This window comes from Eriocheir sinensis, unplaced genomic scaffold (genome assembly GCF_024679095.1).
Source record: "Eriocheir sinensis breed Jianghai 21 unplaced genomic scaffold, ASM2467909v1 Scaffold49, whole genome shotgun sequence".
Classification (NCBI taxonomy): Eukaryota; Metazoa; Arthropoda; class Malacostraca; order Decapoda; family Varunidae; genus Eriocheir; species Eriocheir sinensis.
Window position 1 is genome coordinate 521513 of NW_026111820.1, and position 25000 is coordinate 546512.

The following is a 25000-nucleotide window of genomic DNA, read 5'->3' on the forward strand; positions in this document are numbered from 1 at the left end:
GACCAGAGGTCAAAATAGCTACGAACAATTATTTGACAGCAAGTTAAATCATTTTTAAGCTACTGGAGAGCAAAATAAAGCCCTGGGCAAAAAAAAATACGAAACCTCCCAAGCTGTGTTTTGTCCATTTGGGCCGCTCAGGAGACTGCAGCCTGCGGCACATTCGCCCCTCACTGGTCACACACCACACACAGCAAGCAAATCTGACCAGCAAAGGTAAATCCTTTTTTCTACCAGCAGGTACCACATTTGGCTCCAAACGACAGCCAGAATTATTTTTTCTGAAATAGAAAAAGGAACTGAGTTAAGTCAAAACAGTACTTGTCTCAGTCGCCGCCGATAGCCAATACGGTCCATTGCAGAGACCTCAAGTTGTCAAACATGAGGTCTCTGCAGGCGGGTGCTGCAGATAAACATGCACATTACTGTGGCAGTTTACCTGCAGCACACCGTATAGCAGCTGCAATCTCTGAACCAGCGCGAGCAATTGCTTGCTCCAGCCTGTCGGTCATCCTCTCCACCGAAGTGTTGAGTGTCTTCTGCACTTCAAACATCTGCTCCAGCAGGTTAATGTCCTGTGCAGGATGTTGTGCAGTTCTCCGGTGGCTGGCTGGGCGGGTGGGAGTGTGGCTGGCTGGGCAGGTGGGAGTGTGGCTGGCTGGGCGGGTGGGAGTGTGGCTGGCTGGGCGGGTGGGAGTGTGGCTGGCTGGGCGGGTGGGAGTGTGGCTGGCTGGGCGGGCATAGGTGTGGTGGGCCGTTGAGGGCCTGGGCCTTGATGCCTGTCTTTGGGTGCCCATAAATGCCCCATATAAATGGTCATTAAGGGCCGCAGGCATATCCACTGGTATAACCTCGGAGGTGGGCTGCACCTGCCTCCACTCCTCTTCCTCCTCCTCCTCCTCTGCAGGTGTTGCAGCATCCTGGTATTCTGTAAGGAAATCACAACATATAAATGCTATACAGCGGTATTATTAAACCATTGCTAAGTTCCTACACCCTCCCGGGAGCCTTGAGGAATCTATGCCTCCTAGTGCCTAGATACTAAATATCATAAATTAAATTAACATTTACTGTAGAATTAAGACTAAAAATATATAACAAGTATTAGGTCTATTTCAAATGTGAAACTTGCTCCTAACGTATTGTTTTTTTAGGTTGTAAATGTATATTACAACAATATAACTAATGTGTATACATTTTGACTTTCTGGTGTACACTGTGTAGTTAACACAAGATAGTGTATGTGTAGTTAGTATTACACATAACAATATTCAATGGTTAATCGTTATCATTCAGTAAGAATCATATTTCTGATCATAACGCAAATATATTTTTATGTCTCACCCTGTGTCAGTGCCAATTGGTCCGGGTTTGGAATCCCACGATGGCCCATGATGGCCTCCACAGGAATTAAGCCCAGCACAATTTCTTCCGCCACTGAATAATGTGTCTTTTGTGCTGGGCCGCCACCTGAGAAGAAAGGAAAATGATGAATGGTAACATTTAGCAGGCAGTTTATATGACGTTAACATCATCCCCCTGACTACCTTACACTGTTAATAGAGAGGGAGATATTTGCCCGAAAAATTTGGCTTGGTTAGTATCGGCACATATCAAAGAATAAAAAACATATTTTGTATATCATAATGCTCTCCAGTGATAATCTATCAACATACCTGTTCCTTTTTGATAGTGAAGGTCCTTCGCCCTTTTCCTCTTGACGTCGGACTTGATGTGTTTGAATTTGGTTTTAACTTCATCGATGTCGCGGTGAACCCGCCCCACTGTATTTACAGCTTCTTGGACCTCTGCCCAGGCTACCAATTTTGTAGAATGGGTCGTCCCCGCAGACAATTTACCAAAAAGGATGTTGTAATTGTCACGGATGGCCGTGACCATTGCCAACACTTCAGCCTCAGAGAAGTTGGCCTTACGGGGTTTCTTCCCCTCCATTCCTGAAAGTGGTGTAACATGTAATTAGTATGCAGTACCTAAACTTTTCCCACAAACATGTTACTCCTTCTATCATCCTTCTGACTCCTTCCTAGCTGGGATGGAAATTTTTGGGGCTTAGCTCTGACTACAATAACCACTAGACCACGGAGGCTATAATCACATTTTCTTGCCACAGCACTACCAAACCTAACACTGAGTATATAATCTGTTTTAGGCTTTCTTTCTAACACAACTTGTTCATATTGTAATTAAATGCATGCATAGCACTGTACTGCCTTATTTGATATGTACATTCTTTTACACAATTTCAAATATTAATTAGCTGACATAAAATCATAAAAATAATCTCAACACTGTATGACCCATTGGATTATCCAACTATTTGATTAAATTAATTTAAAGGTATTAAATAGCTGACATGTGAGAGGAGGCGAGAGGTGTTGAGTGTGTGGCAAAGCGTGGGGTTGGGCTCACCCCGCACCCGCCAGTTTCTCGTGGAAATACTCTGCCATACCCTGCTCTATCTATAATATACACAGAACACTAAAGTAGCATGTGCACTGAAGTCTCATCAATCCCCCTTTTGTAGTGTGGCAATTTCCCTGATGGGTGAGCCTCCCATAACTCCCTCTGCTACATCGCATACTATGTAAACGTGTTTTACCTCCCATCTAGAGATCTCAAAACTCTATGTAGCGCCTGACTCTTCCTATTCAACATGAACGCATTGCCTACTTACTATGGCAGTTTCCAGCAAGGTAGTCAGCTCTTCAAACAATATGTATTGTATTAGTAAACCACATTTTAGCTAGGCTGTACCAACTTGGGGAAATGCTTACCTTTTGTGTCTTCTTGAGGAAGGGGCAAGTGAGGCGCAGATGGTCACGTCACGTCCAGGGAGAGGAGTTGGAGCAACAGTTGGAGCTGGGAAGAGCAGGCCAGAGCTGGATGAGTTGGGGCTGGGAAGAGTAGGTTGTGTTGGGGCCTTGAAGGCAGGACAGGGCAGGGTGTGTTGAGCCTTGGAAGGGCAGGGCCGGGCAGGGTGTTGGGGCTTGGAAGGGCAGGGTGTGGCAGGGTGTTGGGGCTTGGAAGGGCAGGGTGGACCCAGAGCAGGGAGGGGCGGTAATCTCTGGTGAGGTCACTAGTCAGGTCAGTAGCTTGGAGGGTGAGTACAATAGTCTGGTCAGGGAGATTAAATTAGGACAGAAACAGTTTATACCTCACAGGGAAGTCAGGTCAACAGGTAATTACCCGAGATGGATGAACTTTTCCCCAGGGTAATAAAGGAATGTGAAACAGAGATAAGTGGGCAGTTAACAGAAGTATTTAGGAAGTCACTAGACATAGAACATATTAACTCTAAATTACTTTATTCTACTAACAGCAATATAAATATAAATATTTATTTCACTTATATACGTATAAGTCAATATATTTTATAACTAGTCTTTACTTAGTGCAATCAACACACATTCCAGCAGCGGCTTAATAGCTTCAGTGTTCTGCTGGCGTGTTGGCACTTGTGGGGTTCCCTTCTCGTGGAACCCGTCTAGGTAAGACAGGGGTGGTGCCTGTTTCATGGAGGCAGGCACACTTTATTCCAATATTTAAGAAGGGAGACAAATCTTCTATGGAGAACTATAGGCCGATTAGTTTGACGTCAGTTATAGGTAAAATGATTGAGTCAATAATAGCTGATAGTATTAGGGACCATATAGACAGACATATTTTAATTCATGACTCACAGCATGGGTTTACTGAAGGAAAGTCGTGCCTTACTAATCTTATATCCTTTTACAATAGAGTATACGGGCAGCTGACAATGATGAGAGCTATGATGTGGTTTATCTTGATTTTAGTAAGGCCTTTGATAAGGTACCTCACCAGAGACTGTTAAATAAAGTCAGGGCTCATGGGATAAGAGGGTCCAGTGTAGGCCACCCGGCCTCTTGCAGTTTCCCTATGTTCTTATGTTCTTTTTATGTTGGGGCTTGGAAGGGCAGGGTGTTGGGGCTTGGAAGGGCAGGGTGTGGCAGGGTGTTGGGGCTTGGAAGGGCAGGGTGGACCCAGAGCAGGGAGGGGCGGTAATCTCTGGTGAGGTCACTAGTCAGGTCAGTAGCTTGGAGGGTGAGTACAATAGTCTGGTCAGGGAGATTAAATTAGGACAGAAACAGTTTATACCTCACAGGGAAGTCAGGTCAACAGGTAATTACCCGAGATGGATGAACTTTTCCCCAGGGTAATAAAGGAATGTGAAACAGAGATAAGTGGGCAGTTAACAGAAGTATTTAGGAAGTCACTAGACATAGAACATATTAACTCTAAATTACTTTATTCTACTAACAGCAATATAAATATAAATATTTATTTCACTTATATACGTATAAGTCAATATATTTTATATCTAGTCTTTACTTAGTGCAATCAACACACATTCCAGCAGCGGCTTAATAGCTTCAGTGTTCTGCTGGCGTGTTGGCACTTGTGGGGTTCCCTTCTCGTGGAACCCGTCTAGGTAAGACAGGGGTGGTGCCTGTTTCATGGAGGCAGGCACACTTTATTCCAATATTTAAGAAGGGAGACAAATCTTCTATGGAGAACTATAGGCCGATTAGTTTGACGTCAGTTATAGGTAAAATGATTGAGTCAATAATAGCTGATAGTATTAGGGACCATATAGACAGACATATTTTAATTCATGACTCACAGCATGGGTTTACTGAAGGAAAGTCGTGCCTTACTAATCTTATATCCTTTTACAATAGAGTATACGGGCAGCTGACAATGATGAGAGCTATGATGTGGTTTATCTTGATTTTAGTAAGGCCTTTGATAAGGTACCTCACCAGAGACTGTTAAATAAAGTCAGGGCTCATGGGATAAGAGGGTCCAGTGTAGGCCACCCGGCCTCTTGCAGTTTCCCTATGTTCTTATGTTCTTTTTATGTTGGGGCTTGGAAGGGCAGGGTGTTGGGGCTTGGAAGGGCAGGGTGTGGCAGGGTGTTGGGGCTTGGAAGGGCAGGGTGGACCCAGAGCAGGGAGGGGCGGTAATCTCTGGTGAGGTCACTAGTCAGGTCAGTAGCTTGGAGGGTGAGTACAATAGTCTGGTCAGGGAGATTAAATTAGGACAGAAACAGTTTATACCTCACAGGGAAGTCAGGTCAACAGGTAATTACCCGAGATGGATGAACTTTTCCCCAGGGTAATAAAGGAATGTGAAACAGAGATAAGTGGGCAGTTAACAGAAGTATTTAGGAAGTCACTAGACATAGAACATATTAACTCTAAATTACTTTATTCTACTTACAGCAATATAAATATAAATATTTATTTCACTTATATACGTATAAGTCAATATATTTTATAACTAGTCTTTACTTAGTGCAATCAACACACATTCCAGCAGCGGCTTAATAGTTTTAGTGTTCTGCTGGCGTGTTGGCACTTGTGGGGTTCCCTTCTCGTGGAACCCGTCTAGGTAAGACAGGGGTGGTGCCTGTTTCATGGAGGCAGGCACACTTTATTCCAATATTTAAGAAGGGAGACAAATCTTCTATGGAGAACTATAGGCCGATTAGTTTGACGTCAGTTATAGGTAAAATGATTGAGTCAATAATAGCTGATAGTATTAGGGACCATATAGACAGACATATTTTAATTCATGACTCACAGCATGGGTTTACTGAAGGAAAGTCGTGCCTTACTAATCTTATATCCTTTTACAATAGAGTATACGGGCAGCTGACAATGATGAGAGCTATGATGTGGTTTATCTTGATTTTAGTAAGGCCTTCGATAAGGTACCTCACCAGAGACTGTTAAATAAAGTCAGGGCTCATGGGATAAGAGGGTCCAGTGTAGGCCACCTGGCCTCTTGCAGTTTCCCTATGTTCTTATGTTCTTTTTATGTTGGGGCTTGGAAGGGCAGGGTCTGGCAGGGTGTTGGGGCTTGGAAGGGCAGGGTGTGGCAGGATGTTGGGGCTTGGAAGGGCAGGGTGTGGCAGGGTGTTGGGGCTTGGAAGGGCAGGGTGTGGCAGGGTGTTGGGGCTTGGAAGGGCAGGGTGTGGCAGGGTGTTGGGGCTTGGAAGGGCAGGGTGTGGCAGGGTGTTGGGGCTTGGAAGGGCAGGGTGTGGCAGGGTGTTGGGGCTTGGAAGGGCAGGGTGTGGCATCTGACTCCGACCAATATTTCATTAGTTTTCTACATTATGGCTAGTCTGTACGAACTAGGGGAAATACTTACTGTTTGCGTCTTCTTGAGGATGGGCCAAGTGAGGCGCGGATGACTGGTGTGAGGAGTGGTCGGGCTCTGCGAGGTCAGGTGTTGCCACTGAAACAGTCGGTGGAAGAATGGAAGGAAGTAGGGAAGCGTAGCAAGTGGTCTGGCTAGACGGCCCCGCACCAAATGCCCAAGTTTCCATCGTTTGTTTACAAACACCTTCCTCGATCCTGATTGGCTGTCTTCTTTGTTTCAGTGATTTCCATTGGTTGCAATCACATCAGCTGGTGAGCTGCCGGCCCTCTACCGCCTCACTCATGAACCATAGGGCTAACCCTTAGCACCCCGCTGCGACCGCGCTGTGCATCGCTGCGGAGGACGGTACTAGCGGGGAGCTAACTTGCGACGCGACCCGTGACTTACAACCGTCTCCGGGGCTAAGTTACCACCCCTTTGAGCATCCCCGCCCAGTATTTTAGTTTTTCAGCTTATTCAAAGAGTTGGCAGTTTTGAGGTTTTGTGGTGTCAGGCATGCCTTCCCTTATCACTAATTCCTCCTCCTCCTCCTCCTGGCCCTTGTCACTTGCCTGTTACAATGTGGAGAGGGAGGGAATACATGAGGGAGGCATTGAAAGGGAGGATTATGATGTGATGAGGGAATGTCGTCAATTCCATTCTTTTCTTCGTAATTGTAATTGTTTTCAGAGTTGTTTTAATGCATATGTAGTGCAGCGACTAGGCCTGATGGGCAAGCCTCCCATAACCCACTCAGCCAGCGGGGTACCTCTTTGGCCGACTGATAAGGTAGTGGCTCTCCCGTCACGCTGGTCACAGGTTCAATCCCGGGCAGCCAACAAAACCCTCTCCTTGTCTTGATTAATGTCTCGTGTGTTTCAATACACGCAGAGGACGTGTGGGACCGGGTGTAGTAGAAAAGAGAGAAAAATCTCGGCCTTAAACATATAACAGGGAGGCAGGACGAGGCGGCAGGACTATAGTGCTAGAAGGCAGGGAACGTATCAGGGAGGCAGGGACACAGAGTTTTCTTATTTTTAGTATACGAATACTAATTCAACTTAACTTCTTCCATGGAATGAGATGAAGAAGAAGAAGAAAAAGAAGAGGAAGAAGACTTAGGAACAAAGGTAAAAAATAGCACATAATTTCTTTTTTATTCATTTTTTCTCCTTTTATTTTCTTTATTTTCTTCCATCTTTTCATCATCATTTCTTCCTTCTCCTCCTCTTTCAATTTTTCTTTCTCTGCTCCTCCTCCTCTGCTCCCTTCCTTCCCTCCTCTCTCCTCCTCCTGTCCACTCTACAGGTTCTTGGTGACTGTCATTGTTGTCAAAATACGTCTGTTAGTGTTATTAAAACCCGTCCCTGGGCTGGGGCTAGAGTCTGTTGAGCTGCCCTGGCCTCTACAGTAGGGTGGATCGTTTTTCAACTTTTTTTAATTTTTTTGTTCCTATAGTGATAAAATGTGTCTCATGGGTGAGAAAAAAATATTTGCAAAGTTTCAGGTGTCTGCGATGATGTCTTCTGCCTCCCCACAGAGCTTAAAAGTCAATTTTTGAAGTTAAAAATCACTTTTTTATCAATATTTTTATTTTATTTTTATTTTTATTTTTATGCGCTCCTATAGTGATAAACTATCTTTAAGTGGTGTATTTAGCTCCTATTATTAATGGGAACGTCTCAAGTCTTTATCTTCTGCCTCCCCAAATGGTCTGAAATATTAGAAAAATGCAGAAAAACTCGCATAATTTTAAAAAATTCCCAAAAATAAAATATCTAATGTTTACATTTCCTATACAACAGAATTATTTGTACTGGCCTCTAAGTTCATGTATGCAAAATATAAACATTGAATATCAACATCTTTTGTCTCCCCAGACAGCTTAAATTTAAGTAAAATTAAATATAATACACATGAGTTTCCAATATTTTTTAGTAAAGTCAATGTTGCACTTCAGGCGTTCTATTAGGGATAAACTACCTTTAAATAACGGAATACATATGATTACTGTGTACTGTGTGTAGTGCGTAATTGCGTATGGTGGTGCAAGCAGCATCATGACTCATGAGGGGCCGGCGATTGAGAGTTGGGGAGGGAGGGAATTGAGAGAGAATGAGTCACCACTCAGTCACCACGCCTCTCACACAGACGCTCTTCCTTCAGTGTGTGTCTGCTGCTTGTGAGAGGTGGGTGCAGGTGTTTTGCTCTGTCGCTGAGGGTATGCGTCTAATTGTCTAATATACTGCATATAAATGTTTTAATATATGTGTAATTTGTGTATAACTGTATATATATATATATATATATATATATATATATATATATATATATATATATATATATATATATATATATATATATATATATATATATATATATATATATATATATATTACAGGGAATGTATGTAATTAGGGATTTCACGTAATCCCTAGTGAATATGTGAAATGAATTTCTCTTTTTGCTGTATTATGGAACCTAATCTAGTCTAACCTAATCTAATCTTACCTAAACTGACCTAACATAACATAACCTAACCTAATCTAGTCTAACTTAACCTAACCTAACTTAACCTAACCTAACCTAACTTAATCTAACCTAACCTAGCTTAACTAATCTAACCTAACCTAACCTAACCTAACCTAACCTAACCTAACCTTACCTAAACTAATCTAACCTAACCTAACCTAAACCTAACCTAACCTTACCTAACAGGTTCCATAATACAGCAAAAAGAAAAATTAATTTCACATATTCACTAGGGATTACGTGAAATCCCTAATTACACGCATTCCCTGTAACATATATATATATATATATATATATATATATATATATATATATATATATATATATATATATATATATATATATATATATATATATATATATATATATATATATATATATATATATATATATATATATATATATATATATATATGTGTGCGTTTTTTAGGTTTAATTACATACATAAACATTATTGTTTCAGAATGGCAACCACAAGGAGTTCAAAGGAATGTGAGGTGTTCGGTGCACCTAAGGATCTGTCTCTTACGTGTTTACCAACATATTATATAATATATACATGATAAATATGCGAAGAGCTGTATTATATAATGATATTTAATATCGCTTAAATTTAAGCTGTTTGGGGAGGTAGAAGAAACTAATATATAATGTTTATATTTTGCATACATGAACTTAGAGGCCAGTACAAATAATTCTGTTGTATAGGAAATGTAAACATTAGATATTTTATTTTTGGGAATTTTTTAAAATTATGCGAGTTTTTCTGCATTTTTCTAATATTTCAGACCATTTGGGGAGGCAGAAGATAAAGACTTGAGACGTTCCCATTAATAATAGGAGCTAAATACACCACTTAAAGATAGTTTATCACTATAGGAGCGCATAAAAATAAAAATAAAAATAAAATAAAAATATTGATAAAAAAGTGATTTTTAACTTCAAAAATTGACTTTTAAGCTCTGTGGGGAGGCAGAAGACATCATCGCAGACACCTGAAACTTTGCAAATATTTTTTTCTCACCCATGAGACACATTTTATCACTATAGGAACAAAAAAATAAAAAAAAGTTGAAAAACGATCCGCCCTACTCTACAGGAAGGTCTGGGCACACTAGAGGGCTTGGAAGGGGCTGTTTGGGGGCTGAAAACATGTTGCATTGGCCCTGTAACTGTGGGGTCTGTTTAGGGAATTATTGTGTGTGTGTGTGTGTGTTAAGGCCTCAGGGGCGGCTGGGGGAGTGATTCGGCCAGTGTCCTTTTCTTTATTTCCTTTACTTAATATTCTTGTTTTATTTCAGTTTTTCTTAACTTTTTTATTTGTTACTTTCCTTGTTTTCTTTCCCTAACCTGTTATTTTTCCTCGTTACTTTTGTTTTCCTCTTTCCTTAATATTTCTTGTCATTATTTCATGTCTTCTTGCTGCTGGTCTTCCCCTTTCTCCTCCACTTCTCCATTTTATCTCCTCCTCTCCAGTTCTTCTCCTCCCTTTCACCTCCCTCCTAAGGTCGGAAGCATTTGCCCCGCACATCAGCTGTTCCCAAAGGCCAAAAAGGAGGGCAGGGAGGGTCATAAGAAGTGTTCTTTTAGGTTCACGGTGCAGAGGAAGATAGATTATGACCTCCTCCTCCTCCTCCTCCTCCATCTCTCCTCCTTTCTCATATCTTCTTCCCTTCCTTCATTCTTCTTCTCTTCCTTCCTCACCTTCCTTCCCTTCTTCTCTTCTCTTCTCCCTTTCCCTTGCCTCCTTCCTCTCCCTCCCTCCTCCTCTTCCTTCCTTTCCCTTCTCTCTATCCCTCTTCCTCCTTCTTGGGTCTAATGATAATAACAATGGTAATAATAATAGTAATATATATTTGTAATTTATTTTTATTGAGCATTCCTACATTATTTTATTATTACAGGAGGTACACACACACACACACACACACACACACACACACACACACACACACACACACACACACACACACACACACACACCAAGATAAATGGGAGAAATAGGGGAGAAAAGTGACAATTGTAACAAGAAATGGAGTGCTAGTGAGAGGGAATGAGGAGATAAATAAACTGTAATGAATGGGAACGTGGGAGGGAGAGAAGTGAATAGTGCAGGAATATATAGATGAGTTTAGGGCGGCCAGATGCACAGGGAGGTGAGGTCAGGAAGAGAGCAGCGAAGGGCAGAGTTAGGAAGGGAAGAAGTGTGAGCACGGAGACCAAGAGGGGATCAAGAAACAGCTTTAGCCAAGTACTGTACATGACACGCAGCAGAGCAAGGGGATATACATGCAGTGGAAAGGTGTTATACAAGAGGTGTGTGTGGTGTGTCAGGATGAGACAGAATGAAGCGTGTATGAGCAGTATGGTGTGGGTGTGGCAGCGAAAGGAGTGGTGTGTGCTGTGCCGATATAGTTTGGACACGTGATGAGAATGGGTTTGTGAAGAGAGTGTATGAGGGAAGGCTTGAGAGAGGGACTGTCAGGGAAAGTGAGAAGAAGAAGGAAGAGGAGAAGACTGCATGGGTATATAAGTGAAGATTTAAAGAGATAGAAGAAGAGGAATTGAAGAGTGAGAGTGCCACAGCAGGGACAGATGGAGGCACTTCTGAGATTGAGATACACACACACAAACACACACAGTGACTGACTAACTACTGAGGAAATGTAGTAGTAGTAGTAGTAGAAAGAGAGAAAGAATAAGGAGAAGGAAGAGAAAGAGACAGAAGGCTGTGCTCTCTCTCTCTCTCTCTCTCTCTCTCTCTCTCTCTCTCTCTCTCTCTCTCTCTCTCTCTCTCTCTCTCTCTCTCTCTCTCTCTCTCTCTCTCTCTCTCTCTCTCTCTCTCTCTCTCTCTCTCTCTCTCTCTCTCTCTCTCTCTCTCTCTCTCTCTCTCTCTCTCTCTCTCTCTCTCTCTCTCTCTCTCAGGATGACCCCCACAGTATGTTGACAACCCCCACAGACACATATATGGGTCCCCCTCTTTCTCTATAGAGCTAATTCTTTCTCATTATTTTATTATTTCTCTTCTTATCAGAACCCCGACAAAAGATGAAGAAGAAGATGAAAGAGAAGAAGAAGATGAAGAAGAAGAAGAAGAAGGAGGAAGTGAAGAAGAAAAGTTTGTCTTTCAATAATAATAATAAAATATATGTTGAAAGAAATCAGTTTAAATTTTGTCCATATAACACACACACAGACATATACCCTCTCCTTCTCTTCTTTTCTTCTTCTTCTTTCTGCAATACATTAAAACATATTACTATCCAAATCTAGAAGAGGAGGAGGAAGGAGGGAGGCATGGAGGAAGGAGAGAGAGAGAACAGAGTGGACCAAGGGAGACAGAGTGAGGGAGGAGAGAGAGAAGTAAGAGTGGTGGAGAGAAAGAGAAGGGAAAAGGTGGATAAAGAAGGGAATGGAAGAGAGAGTGTGAGGGAGAGGGAGAAGGAGGAGGAGGAGGTAGGGAAGGAAAGAGGGAAAAGGTGGATAAAGAAGAGAATGGAAGAGAGAGTGGGAGGGAGAGGAGGGAGGGAAGGAGAGAAAAGGTGGATAAAGAAGGGAATGGAAGAGAGAGTGGGAGGGAGAGGGAGAAGGAGGAGAGGAGGGAGGGAAGGAAAGAGAAGCGAAAAGGTGGATAAAGAAGGGAATGTAAGAGATCGAGGGAGGGAGAGGGAGAAGGAGGAGAGGAGGGAGGGAAGGAAAGAGAAGCGATTCTAATATAAGGAGAGATTTGGATGAGGTATAAATCCTGGAGGGGAGAGGAGAGGAGGAATGGGTGAAGAATGTAATGAAGGCAGAGACAGAGGAGAGGGAAAGGGAGGAAGAAAGGAAGAGAGAGGGAGGAAGAATGAGAGAGAGGAGGAGGAGAAGGAAGAAGAGATATTATGAAAAAAACTAATATAAATCAAAATTAACCTTCTATTCCTTCTATTATCTTCTACTAATCACCAAGACTGTTATACTGATGGTAGATGTAGACAACCTCTCCCTGACTCTGCTCCAGGGAGGCAAGGAGCAGTGTGAGGGCAGTAAAGAAAGTAACCTTGCCCAGGGTCAGGCACCACAAGGACTCAAACCACAAGAAAAGACTGCAAAACATAGAGAGGATAATGTGTTTTCTTCTTACTGTCTGACGATAACAATATCTATAGCCACTGAGAACTGAAGAAATGTTTTGAGAGATCTAACTAATACATGTCCAATATATAGTTCTGGAAATGAGGCAGCTTTCTATATTATGTACTGACAACACTACCAGGCACAGAACACACCAGCAGGACATGAGGGATAACTTTCACCAGTCCTGCCCCTTAACCCCTTGACTGTGGATTTCCTACAAGAAGACCTCACCAAGCTACAGCAATGGAACAAAATGTGTCTGCTAAAAATCCCCTGAACAAAAATGTAAAGTCCTGCACCTTGGGAGGGGATATCCAGCACACCAATACCACATGGGAAACACTCCACTATCACCACAGAGGCAGAGAAAGACCTGGGACTGTATGCTACCAGGCTACCAGTGAAGGCCAAATCCGTGCCAATTGCAGTGGTCGGATTAAAGACCCCCACACTCACCTTGAAGCAGAGCGCCGGCCAGTAGCGGCTGTGGGTACGGATGACGTCATTGATGGTCTGCACGGCACTCTTGTTGGGCACCAGCTGGGGCTCAAGGGGGGGGCAGCGGGTCCCCCAGCAAGGCCTTGGCACACAGCGTCATGCAGCAGCTGATGGTGGTGAGGTTGAAGCCGCCCTCCAGTGCCAGAACCATGCGGCCCTCGGCCAGGCCAGACAGAAGGGCCATCATATGTCCACAGCAACCAGGACTCACGCAGCAACCTGGGAGTGTGTGTGAGGCTGTTACTTTAGGTATGAAATGCATGAAGGGAGGAATAAGGGAGGAGGAAGAGAAAGGGAGTCCTTCAATATGGAATGCAATGGTTAGGCTGTGTTACTTTAGGTATGAGATGCATGAAGGGAGGAATGGGGGTGAGGAAGAGGAAGGGAGTTCTTCACTATGGAATGCAATGGTCTGAGATGACAATACACCAGGATACAATATAAGGAGACTACAAAATGCTTCATTGCATACACATGGCAGCCCCTGAAGATGTGTTATTAAGGCAGATAAAAATAAATAAATAAATAAATAAAAAAAGCAAAAAAGAACAACAGAGAAATTTTGGATAAGAAAGAACACTAAAGGAATAAAGAGAGGAAAACAAGAAACCCAAACAGTGAAGGAGTGCATCAGGGAGTGCTGTTATGAAGCCAAAACTCCCGACCATGAACTGAAAATATAATTATGGAGAGAGAACTGAACTGAACTGAACAGATAGTGACAGAAAAAGAGAAAGAGGCAGCAGCAGGTAGTCATACAGATAGTGACACCATCCACCAACCTCCAAGTGGGTCCCCGCACCAGCATCAAGGCTGGCAGTGACCAGGACCAGCTGTGGGTTGAACTGGTAGGCCACGGGCAGCACCACCTGAGTGAGAGCCTCTGCGTCACCCATACCACTCTGAAACAACACAAGAAAAACACTGTGGCTTTAGTAAACACGACTTCTTCCTCCTGAACTGTGGCTGGGAGGAAGGACACTGGACGATGAAATACCAGAGCTGAGGACCATAACTGATTCTTGCATTGGGAGCTTGGATAGCAGGGTGAACCTTCATGTGCTGGACAGGGCTGTGTGGATCTAGACATTGATCACTGGGAATCATAACAGGAAAAGAAAAAAGTGTCAGGTAATTGTGAATGAATGAAAATGCAATACTTCGGCACCAGTGTGGGGAGAAAAATACTCAGAGGACTTAGCACTCGAGGGTCAATTTTCTGATTTGTAGCTGGGAGGAAAGACACAGGATGGCAAAATAGCTGAATCAAGGGTCTCTCTCTCTCTCTCTCTCTCTCTCTCTCTCTCTCTCTCTCTCTCTCTCTCTCTCTCTCTCTCTCTCTCTCTCTCTCTCTCTCTCTCTCTCTCTCTCTCTCTCTCTCTCTCTCTCTCTCTCTCTCTGCCAGCCTAGTTTCCTTTTTATCATTCCTTCTTTCCTTAAATTCCCTTGGACTCTTCCCTTCTTTCTCCATTTAATTATTCCTCTTTCTCCTCCTCCTTCCTACCATCTTTCCAGGCCTCCTTTTCCTTCCTTCCTTCCTTTCTTTCCAAGTGAGAGCTGGAGCACTATTTCAAGTTGGTTAACATGTGTTTGAATAGGTATTTAGAACAATCAAGACACCTCTCCTTCTGAAACTGATCTCTCTTTTGGCCACTTAGGCAATTATGGATAAGTAAAATATTGTGCCAAAATTGTTCCTGGTCCATGTAATGTGTCTATGTATTTTTGGGGGGAGAAAGGACGGACTCTATCTACTTTACCTCCCTTTAACACAACCTTGCTGATGCTGTTGTTATGTCCATTTATTCTGTTTGTCTCACAGTAAGCAAACTGCATTGCATTTCTTTCCTCTCCCTCTTCCTTCTCTCCCTTTTCCTGAATGGTTCCTGTCTGTTGAGGGAAACAACCTCTCTCGAAATAGCTGTTCATTTATTTGGGAAAAAACAAACTCTGGGCACCTGGCTCATAGTTGTCATCATCTGATTAACCTTAAAAGATGCAGCATTGAAAGACTCCATCTGACATCTTCACTACCAGGTCAATGAACACAGTACAGATAAACTTATCAATTCATGAAAGGTAATACAGCAAATGTCAGGAGATAACTGGGAGTACCTACCTATCACACTATCTATCTGTCTCTCTATCTATCTATCTAGGCATAGTATTTGGACATGAAGAGCTCTCACGTCAAAGGCAGGTCCGGTGAGGGTCAGAGAGTAGGACATGAAGCAAGCGACCAGTGAGCAGCATTCTCAAACTGCAACAATGTCTGTGTAAAAGTAATTCCAAAAAAGGGTCAAGGGAAACTTGGTCCCATGAAGGTGCAGCACACTTGTTAACCCCTTGGCTGCAGATTTCCAGCCAGAAGACAGACCTCACCAAGCTACAGGAGTGGAACGAAAATGTCTGCTACAATTCAATGAAGAAAAATGTAAAGTCCTGCACCCTGGGAGGGGATATCTAGCACACCAATACCACACGGGAAACACTCCACTATCCACCACAGAGGCAGAAAAAGACATGGGAGTGTATGTTACCAGGCTACCAGTGAAGGGATATCCAGCACACTAATACCAAATGGGAAACACTCCACTATCCACCACAGAGGCAGAGAAAGTCCTGGGAGTGTATGTTACCAGGCTACCAGTGAAGGGATATCCAGCACACTAATACCACATGGGAAACACTCCACTATCCACCACAGAGGCAGAGAAAGTCCTGGGAGGTACCAAGAGCTGCCTCAGGTACATCAGAGTACTTAGACTATCTTCATTATGTTTTGTCTGTGAATGAAAAAACACCTTAGTGTGTAGTGCACTTACCCTTCCGTAAGGCTGCGTGTTGCTCCACCTGCTCGTCACACACCAGACACAGCCTCGGAGACTCACTCAGCACCACGGCCTCTGAAGACAAGGCACAGAGCTCCTCAGTGACTCCTGTTTGCTGTGACTGAGCTTCCTATGAAAGGTGTACACCCCTCCCTCTTCCTTCTCCTCCTCCTCCTCAGCCATTATTATTGGTCCACTGCAGTACAAAGGCATTTCCTAATGTTCCCAACCTCTCTCACATCTCCTTCACTCCCTCCCTTCCCTTAACTCTCCCTTCCCCTCCTTCCTTTCCCTTTCTTTGCCTCCCTCTCCCTTCCTCCCTGCTTCCTTTTCTTTCCCTCTCAACCCCCTCTCTCTCTCCCTCTTCCTCTTTGCCTTGCGTAAGCAACATAAGGAGCGTAAGCAACAGAAGCCCCGAAGTCTTCCTCAAACTATATTTAGCATTAGTTAGACCTCATCTTGACTATGCAGTTCAGTTCAGGTCACCTTACTATAGAATGGATATCAAAATGTTAGAATCGGTGCAGAGGAGGATGACTAAGATGATTCAGGGGTTGAGAAACTTGCCATACGAGGAAAGACTCAAACAGTTAAACTTGCATTCTCTAGAAAGGCGAAGGGTGCGTGGAGACATGATCGAGGTTTATAAATGGATGAAGGGCTTTAATAAGGGAGACATTCATAAGGTTTTGTTGGTAAGAGAACCGGGTAGGACACGAAGTAATGGGTTTAAACTGGATAAATTCAGATTCAACAGGGACATAGGCAAAAATTGGTTTACTAACAGGGTGGTGGATGAGTGGAATAGGCTTAGCAGTCATGTGGTGAGTGCCAATACAATTGTCACATTAAAAAATAGACCAGATAAATTCATGGACAGCGATATTAGGTGGGGTTAGATACACGGGAGCTTAGGGTCAAAGGAGCTGCCTCGTACAGGCCTACCGGCCTCTTGTAGACTCCTGCGTTCTTATGTTCTTATGTTCCTCCTCTCTTCCATTGTTTCCTTTCTCCTCTTCCTTCCCTCCCTCTCCTCTTTCTCCACCTCCTCCTTATCCTCTTCTTCCTCCAATTTGAATACAGCATTATTTTCTATTACAGGCTTTTACTATAATTTTCTCTCCTCCTTTTCCTTCCTCCTCCTCCTACTCCAATCTAAAGACCCAACCATGAGCAGAGACTAGAGGAGTGACTCAATGCCATTCCTTTTCATCTCCTGTCTCACACCTCCTCCTCCTCCTCCTTCTTTCTCTACCAATGTGAACACAACATTACTCTCTCCTACATGCACTTATGGTACTTCTTTCTCCCCCTCGTACCTGCAGCAGTGAGCCAGCCGAGAGCAGGGCACAGACGTTGGTGGCGGGGTGGAGGTAGACAGACTTGTAGTTCTCTTGAAGGGTCTGCAGCTCCTCCTCTCGCTGGGCCTGGAGGCTGAACATGAAGGCCACGTGTTCCTGGCTGTGCATGAGCTCCACCTCCTCACGCTGGGCCACCGAGGCTGTGCAAGGATGGATAGAGGGAGGGAGAAAAGGGTTAGATTAGGATTAGACTCTTTCTTTATCAATATCTCTTTGACATCATCTATAAATCTCTCTATTTCTCATTTACTCTCTCCCATCTCTCCTTCCTTTATCCAGAATCTGTTTTGCATCATATATATATATATATATATATATATATATATATCTATCTCTCTCTCTCTCTCTCTCTCTCTCTCTCTCTCTCTCTCTCTCTCTCTCTCTCTCTCTCTCTCTCTATCTCTCTATCTCTCTCTCTCTCTCTCTCTCTCTCTCTCTCTCTCTCTCTCTCTCTCTCTCTCTCTCTCTCTCTCTCTCTCTCTCTCTCTCTCTCTCTCTCTCTCTCTCTCTCTCTCTCTCTCTCTCTCTCTCTCTCTCTCTCTCTCTCTCTCTCTCTCTCTCTCTCTCTCTCTCTCTCTCTCTCTCTCTCCTTCCTCAGTTCTAATTCCAACGATGAGAACAACTTCTTTGCCTCAACTCAACCCAACAGATCCAAATGGCTGACACAGAATCATGTTTATAAATCAGGTCCAGGAATAGAGAGCTGCATACCCTCTATGCTTTACTATGGGTGGCTATACAGGTGTTAGCCAGTGCAGGTGTGAAGGGAGACTCATACTAAGCAAGGCGAACAAGGAGAAGTAAACAACGGAACAGTGAACGACGGAACAGTGACATAAACATGAACAAACACATCATACAGACAGTGCCTCCACCACCCACCTGCAGCCGCTGGCCTCGTCCCAGCACCCAAGCACGCCCCAGCATCTCCCACACCCACTGGATGCACTCTGGCTGCTCTGGATGTTCCCTTTGTGTGGGGGGGAGAGGGGGAAAGAGGGTGAATTAGTGTGTACCTCTGTGTGTTGTGGTGTGAGGGAAACTTGTCTGGTAAAAAAGGTTGCTCTAGTACGAGGGTAGAAAGCTGCCTCAAGGGGTTATGTGTGGTCAAAGTTATGGTAGTTAAGTGTTGGTTAGATAAGTGAGGAAAGCTTTGTCTTCTAGCTCTGGTAAAGAGTATTAAAGCTGCCTGAATGGGTGACATATGTAACAAGGAATTGGGTGAAAATAAATAAATGGTATGCAGAAAGTTGGAAAGTTTCGTTTAGTCGGTGCAACATCTGTGGTCATATGCCAGAGAGAGACAGAAGGGAAGGAATTATAGAAGGGAACAGATCCCAGGAGACGGGACACAACCCCCGATTAATACCTGGTACCCATTCACTGCTGGCTGGACAGGGGCGTGGGGTATCGGTAAAGCCGCCCAAATTTTTCCACTCCACCCAGGAATCGAACCCGGGCTCTCTCGGTTGTGAGCCGAGTGTGCTAACCACTGCACCACGAAGTCCTCTATAAATGGTATGTTTGAGGGAAACTCTGAGTCTTTTTGAAGTAAAAGCTCTGGTAAAAAGATGCCATGTGTTGCCTAAGTGGGTTTGGTGTGGACAAGAAATTCGGTCCAAGTAGATATATATGTGAGGGAAACTTGGTCTTCTTGAGGTAAAAACTCTGGCAGGTACCAAGAGCTGCCTCGGGTACATCAGAGTACTTAGACTATCTTCATTATGTTTTGTCTGTGAATGAAAAAACACCTTAGTGTGTAGTGCACTTACCCTTCCGTAAGGCTGCGTGTTGCTCCACCTGCTCGTCACACACCAGACACAGCCTCGGAGACTCACTCAGCACCACGGCCTCTGAAGACAAGGCACAGAGCTCCTCAGTGACTCCTGTTTGCTGTGACTGAGCTTCCTATGAAAGGTGTACACCCCTCCCTCTTCCTTCTCCTCCTCCTCCTCAGCCATTATTATTGGTCCACTGCAGTACAAAGCCATTTTATAATGTTCCCAACCTCTCTCACATCTCCTTCACTCCCTCCCTTCCCTTAACTCTCCTTTCCCCTCCTTCCTTTCCCTTTCTTTGCCTCCCTCTCCCTTCCTCCCTGCTTCCTTTTCTTTCCCTCTCGACCCTCCTCTCTCTCTCTCCCTCTTCCTCTTTGCCTTCCCTTTCCTTTCCTTCCCTCCCTCTCTTCCATTTTTTCCTTTCTCCTCTTCCATCCCTGTCCCTCTCCCTCTTTCTCCCCCTCCCTCCTCCCCTTCCTCCCTAAATACCTTCCCTCCTCAGCTGCAGCAGTTTCTCACCAATCCTCTCCCTGAGCTGCTGGTCTGTGGTGTCAGGAGCTGCATGGTGTCTCTGGTCTTGAGGCGTAAGGGCCAGACACCCACCAGGCCTTGGAAGGAGAGGCTCGGGTTGAAGGTGTTGGGATCAGCCTCGCCCCGCACCTCCTGCTGGCATAAGGACCCTGGTACTGGAAGCAGCGCCAGTGTGCCCGCTGGACATACACCAGGCTCAGCAGTGTCTCCTGAAGGCTGGGGAGGACAGGGAAGGGAGAGGAAGGTCAATGTTGAGAAAAAGAGCAGGTTAACTATAGGAAAAAGACATTGTTTCTGAGGTCCAAGAAAGGCCATCAAGGAAAAATAAGACAATGCTATAGGCCTAAACAGCTTCCTCTTAATGAGCAGACATGGATAGGGAAATTAAAATAGACAGCGACAGTAAAGTAAGGAGAATAATAATAATAAAAAAGAGGAACAAAAACAATATTAAAACAAAACAGTTCAATAAATCCTGCATCAGAGATAAGGCAGACAGAGAGATAGATAAATGGATATAGACAGACTGAGATAGATAGATAGATAAAGACAGATATAAGCAGAGATAGATAGACAGGCATAGAGATGGACAGATTGATACAGAAAGATATAGACAGACAGACAGCTATCAGGCACCTTGGTGATGGCTGCAGGGGGGTCCAGCAGGGGGGCAGTGGTGGCCCAGCAAGGCACTGAGGGTGTGGGCGGCACTCTTGGCCAGGACGGCAGGCACCACCCACCCTGCACACACAACAGGGATTGCTTATTACCATTCTAATTATTATTATTATTATTATTATTATTATTATTGTTATTATTATTATCATTACTATTATTATTATCAATATTACTATCATCCTGCTATGTAATAATAATTGTCTAAGCTTTTTTTAGATTTCTGTGCAATATTTTTTTCAAGTTTTCAGTGATGTCAATCTTTTTTTCCCAATTGAATTCTATAGGGAGGTAGAATGCATACCAGTGTGTGGATGTGTGGTGCTCAGTTCCTGCCACAATGTTTGGGTGAGGTCAGACTGGTCACCTCCAGCACCAGCACCACCTTGCCCCGCGCCAGGGCCATCAGCTGGGAGGTGAGGTGTGTGTACAGGCCTGGCCACACCTCCAGCACCAGCACCACCTTGCCCCGCACCAGGGCCATCAGCTGGGAGGTGAGGTGTGTGTACAGGCCTGGCCACACCTCCAGCACCAGCACCACCTTGCCCCGCACCAGGGCCATCAGCTGGGAGGTGAGGTGTGCGTACAGGCCTGGCCACACCTCCAGCACCAGCACCACCTTGCCCTGCACCAGGGCCATCAGCTGGGAGGTGAGGTGTGCGTACAGGCCTGGCCACACCTCCAGCACCAGCACCACCTTGCCCTGCACCAGGGCCATCAGCTGGGAGGTGAGGTGTGTGTATAGGCCTGGCCACACCTCCAGCACCAGCACCACCTTGCCCCGCGCCAGGGCCATCAGCTGGGAGGTGAAGTGTGCGTACAGGCCTGGCCACACCTCCAGCACCAGCACCACCTTGCCCCGCACCAGGGCCATCAGCTGGGAGGTGAAGTGTGTGTACAGGCCTGGCCACACCTCCATCTCACCCTGAAACGCCAGATGGTAGAATAAAGTATAATAAATATGCTGTATTATTATTATTATTATTATTATTATTATTATTATTATTATTATTATTATTATTATTATTACTATTGTGTTTGGCTTTCCTGTTAAGAGTGGTTCATAATGGGAAGTTAGTGATATAGTTGAGTAAAATAAAATTTATATACCATCTTTTATTATTATTAGTAGTAGTAGTAATAGTAGTAATAGTAGTAGTAGTATCATCATCATTATTATGAGGCTTGACTTCCCTGCTGGAGTGATTCACACTGGCAAGTGTCTGGATGAGGAGACAGAGCTGAGAACATCCATGAATTTATAAAAGTAAGTACAGTTGTATGAAAGCAGATATGGAGGCAGGTCAACACAAGCTTAGTTAAAATCCTCTATACTATGACTAAGTAAATGCACATAAAAAACAGACAAGCCAGCAGAGGCAGACACACACACACACACACACACAGATACATTGTGACTTAGAATGACCTTGAAAATAGAGAAAATTGAGCTCAAGCTAAAAATATTCATGAATTAAAGCTAAACTTGATAAACTGAAATTTGGAGACATGACCAGTGTAAAGCATCCTGTATATCACTAGGTAAATACACACACACACACACACACACACATACAACCTCCACCCCAACACATACACAAGAGCCCACAAGTGTAGCTCAATCCCTATATATCACAACTATAGTCTGTTCACTTAATTCTGACCCAAGCTGACAACATAAACCTAAGCGTGTTTGTAAGCACAGTGCAGATTAGCAGAAAGTGCTGCGTGAGATAAACACAAACAGGTTAAAGAAAACTTGGAAGCCACAGCAGCAGCCAGTCAGCACTCAGCTTGCAAACACACTTAGGTTTATGTTGTCAGCTTGGGTCTGACTTAAGTGAACAGACTTTAGTAAGGCTTTAGGCCAAGAGAGAGAGAGACTGAGAGAGCAGGACTTCCCTTTTCACCCCCCACTGCCGAGTCATAACCAGCAGACACAACACTATAACTAACTCAGGACCAAACTAGAAGAGAAAATAGCCGTGCTTAGGGTTCAAACGGCACACCAGGTTTAATCTAGCCTCCTCCGATCATTTGCTGAGGTTTGTGCATAGGTGTGTGTGTGTGTGTGTGTGTGTGTGTGTGTGTGTGTGTTGGGGTCCTAATCGGTCAATCAGATTGTATCTTACTGACAAAATGTGTCAAATGTAGCAATTTCAATATGGTATGCCACATAAACTGTACTGCATTGTAGGGATCTTGCTTCTCCTGTCCCTCAAGCCTGGACATCTAATGCCACCTAGTAATGAAGGGGAAAAAATTCACACTAAGCTGCACACAAATTTCTACTGTCTCATTCCTGTGCTATACAAATCCCTTATGCAGGAGTAAACCACCGTCTGCATTCCTTTATCCCTTTTGCTGGTACACTCTGGAACAAACAAGCTTCCTTTGTCTGTGTTTCCTCCTGCCCATGACTTGAACTCTTTCATGAGGGGAATATCAAGACACCTCTCCACCTGTAACTGACTCTCTCCAGACCACTCACTTCTATCTACTTTTACAGGAGCAATGCATAGTGGGCTTTTTTCCCCTTGAGCTGCTTCATTTACTCGACAAAGGAAAAAGAGAAAAAGAGCTTCTCACTCCCTTGGCCTCTGCCTTCTCCTGACCTACTAACAAAGACCAGAGCTGCCCAGCCTCAACCTCTGCTTCTCCAGACTTGCCATCGGTTGCTGCCGCTGCCGCACCCCCAGCAAGAGGCTGACCGCGCGGGGATTCCTGGCTGACGTCTTCCTCTGGGGCGTGTCTTCCGTCATCCTGCAACACAAAGGTTCACCTTCATCAACTGGTTAAGATTTATTTCAGAGGCAATATTTGCCCAAGGTTTTTGATATGGGGTGATTTTCAATAATTTTAAATGTAGAAATTCAACTGTCACAAAACAGAGCCTTGAGGACACATTATTGTGGGGATAAATGCCTAACAGATAGGTAATAACCAATATCTATAACCATTGCAAAGTGGATCACAGGGATTTATCAAAAATTACCCCGTGTGCTGCCACTCCATGTTTTCTAGGGTGAATACAAACCCATCAAAGCCTGACATGATAACCAATATCTATACCCTTGTAAAGCATATCAAAAATTTATCAAAAATATTATACAATAATCAGTGGTAGGCATTGCAACCAAGAAAGGACCTTGCACAAGCACTAGGTAGCTTATGACACACTTGTGAGACCAACACTGGAATACTGCTCCACGGTGTGGGATCCTTACACACACAGAAACATTGATAGGCTAGAACAAATCAACACCAAGGCAGCAAGGTTCATTACAAACAATTACACTTGAACGTCTGGCATCACAACACGGATCAAACAACAAATAAACATGGACCCTCTTCACATACGCATACAAGCACACAGACCTACACTGATATACAAGATCACAAACACTCACACTGACATTGACCCACACACATACTTACACAATGCAAACAGTCAACGTACTCATAACACACACACCCATAAATACCAAACATATCACACTAACACTGACGCATACAAGCACTCATACTTTCCACGCACCATGTGTGACTGGAACAGCCTCCCTCAACAGATTTTAGACTGCGGTACAATAGACTCATTCAGAAAACAACTACACACTCACTTGTCACCACAACACACCAACACTAACAATTACACTTGATTCACTTCCCTCCCCTGCACACCCGGCTCCCCCGTCACCCAACAGCCAACACAAATATGCATGTTATGCACCTGAATGGGTGCCCTGTGTATTATAAATCAAGATCAAGGTAATTTAGCTGTGCAGGTGTAACTAGTAATTTTGCACTTGTGCACCGGCATGAGTGCAATATTACACAAGACTGAGCACTGCACTGCTGATATTTACTGAAGAACAACACTGTGCAGGTTATTGCACAGCACCCCACCACTAAACTTAACAGATCAATTCAAATTTAACATCACCTGCTGGGTGGGGCTTTGTCCCCGTCAACCCTACTGGCAGACGTTTCATAACAAATGTGCAATCTCCCCTTCAGACCTTTTTGTTCTAACTCCTGATCTACCCACTAGAGGCCACCAGCACTAAATAGCACATGTTAGGACCCAGCTTGAACTAAGGAAGAGGTCCTTCAGTGTCAGAGGCATTCCTTTGTGGAATTCCCTCCCTGAATCCCCGGTCACCCTCCAGTCTCTACCTCTATTTAAATCAGCACTAGCTCATCATCTTGGGGACAAACTTTTGGAATATCATTAAATGGACTGTAGCTCTACATCTAATCATATAAATTACATTACAAATTGACTGCATATGATGGACTATCCAGCTCTTTCATTAGTATTTCTTTTTGTTTATGTAATTAAATATTGAGAGCTGGCGCATCAGCAGAGTGCTGGCTTCCCCTCGTCATCATGTGGACTGTGGGGTCTGGAAGCCCACCAGGTGAGTAAACCAGGTGAGTTAGTTTGAAATATCCAAATCTGACACACCACCTTCTTAGGGGGCATTACCTT

At 44.1% G+C, this 25000-nt stretch overlaps 2 long non-coding RNA genes across 4 annotated transcripts; both read right to left on the minus strand.

Moving 5' to 3' along the window:
* Positions 1–1871: 1871 nt before the first annotated feature.
* LOC126992566 (uncharacterized) lies at positions 1872–6628 on the minus strand. Its single transcript, XR_007746649.1, has 3 exons — positions 6196–6628; positions 2796–2880; positions 1872–1955 (listed from the first exon to the last, which is right to left on the minus strand). It is a non-coding gene; the product is annotated as an uncharacterized LOC126992566 (long non-coding RNA).
* A 5163-nt stretch (positions 6629–11791) lies between these two features.
* On the minus strand, positions 11792–21428 carry LOC126992560 (uncharacterized). 3 transcript variants are annotated; one of them, XR_007746644.1, is made up of 11 exons: positions 21110–21428; positions 20813–20875; positions 20470–20574; positions 19792–20049; positions 19297–19377; positions 18407–18494; positions 17483–17664; positions 16158–16238; positions 14115–14234; positions 13291–13551; positions 11792–11954 (listed from the first exon to the last, which is right to left on the minus strand). It is a non-coding gene; the product is annotated as an uncharacterized LOC126992560 (long non-coding RNA). The 3 variants fall into 3 exon arrangements; XR_007746643.1 differs by lacking the exon at positions 21110–21428 and having other exon boundaries at positions 19822–20049; positions 20813–21102; XR_007746642.1 differs by lacking the exon at positions 21110–21428 and having other exon boundaries at positions 20813–21102.
* Between the last annotated feature and the right edge of the window lie 3572 nt (positions 21429–25000).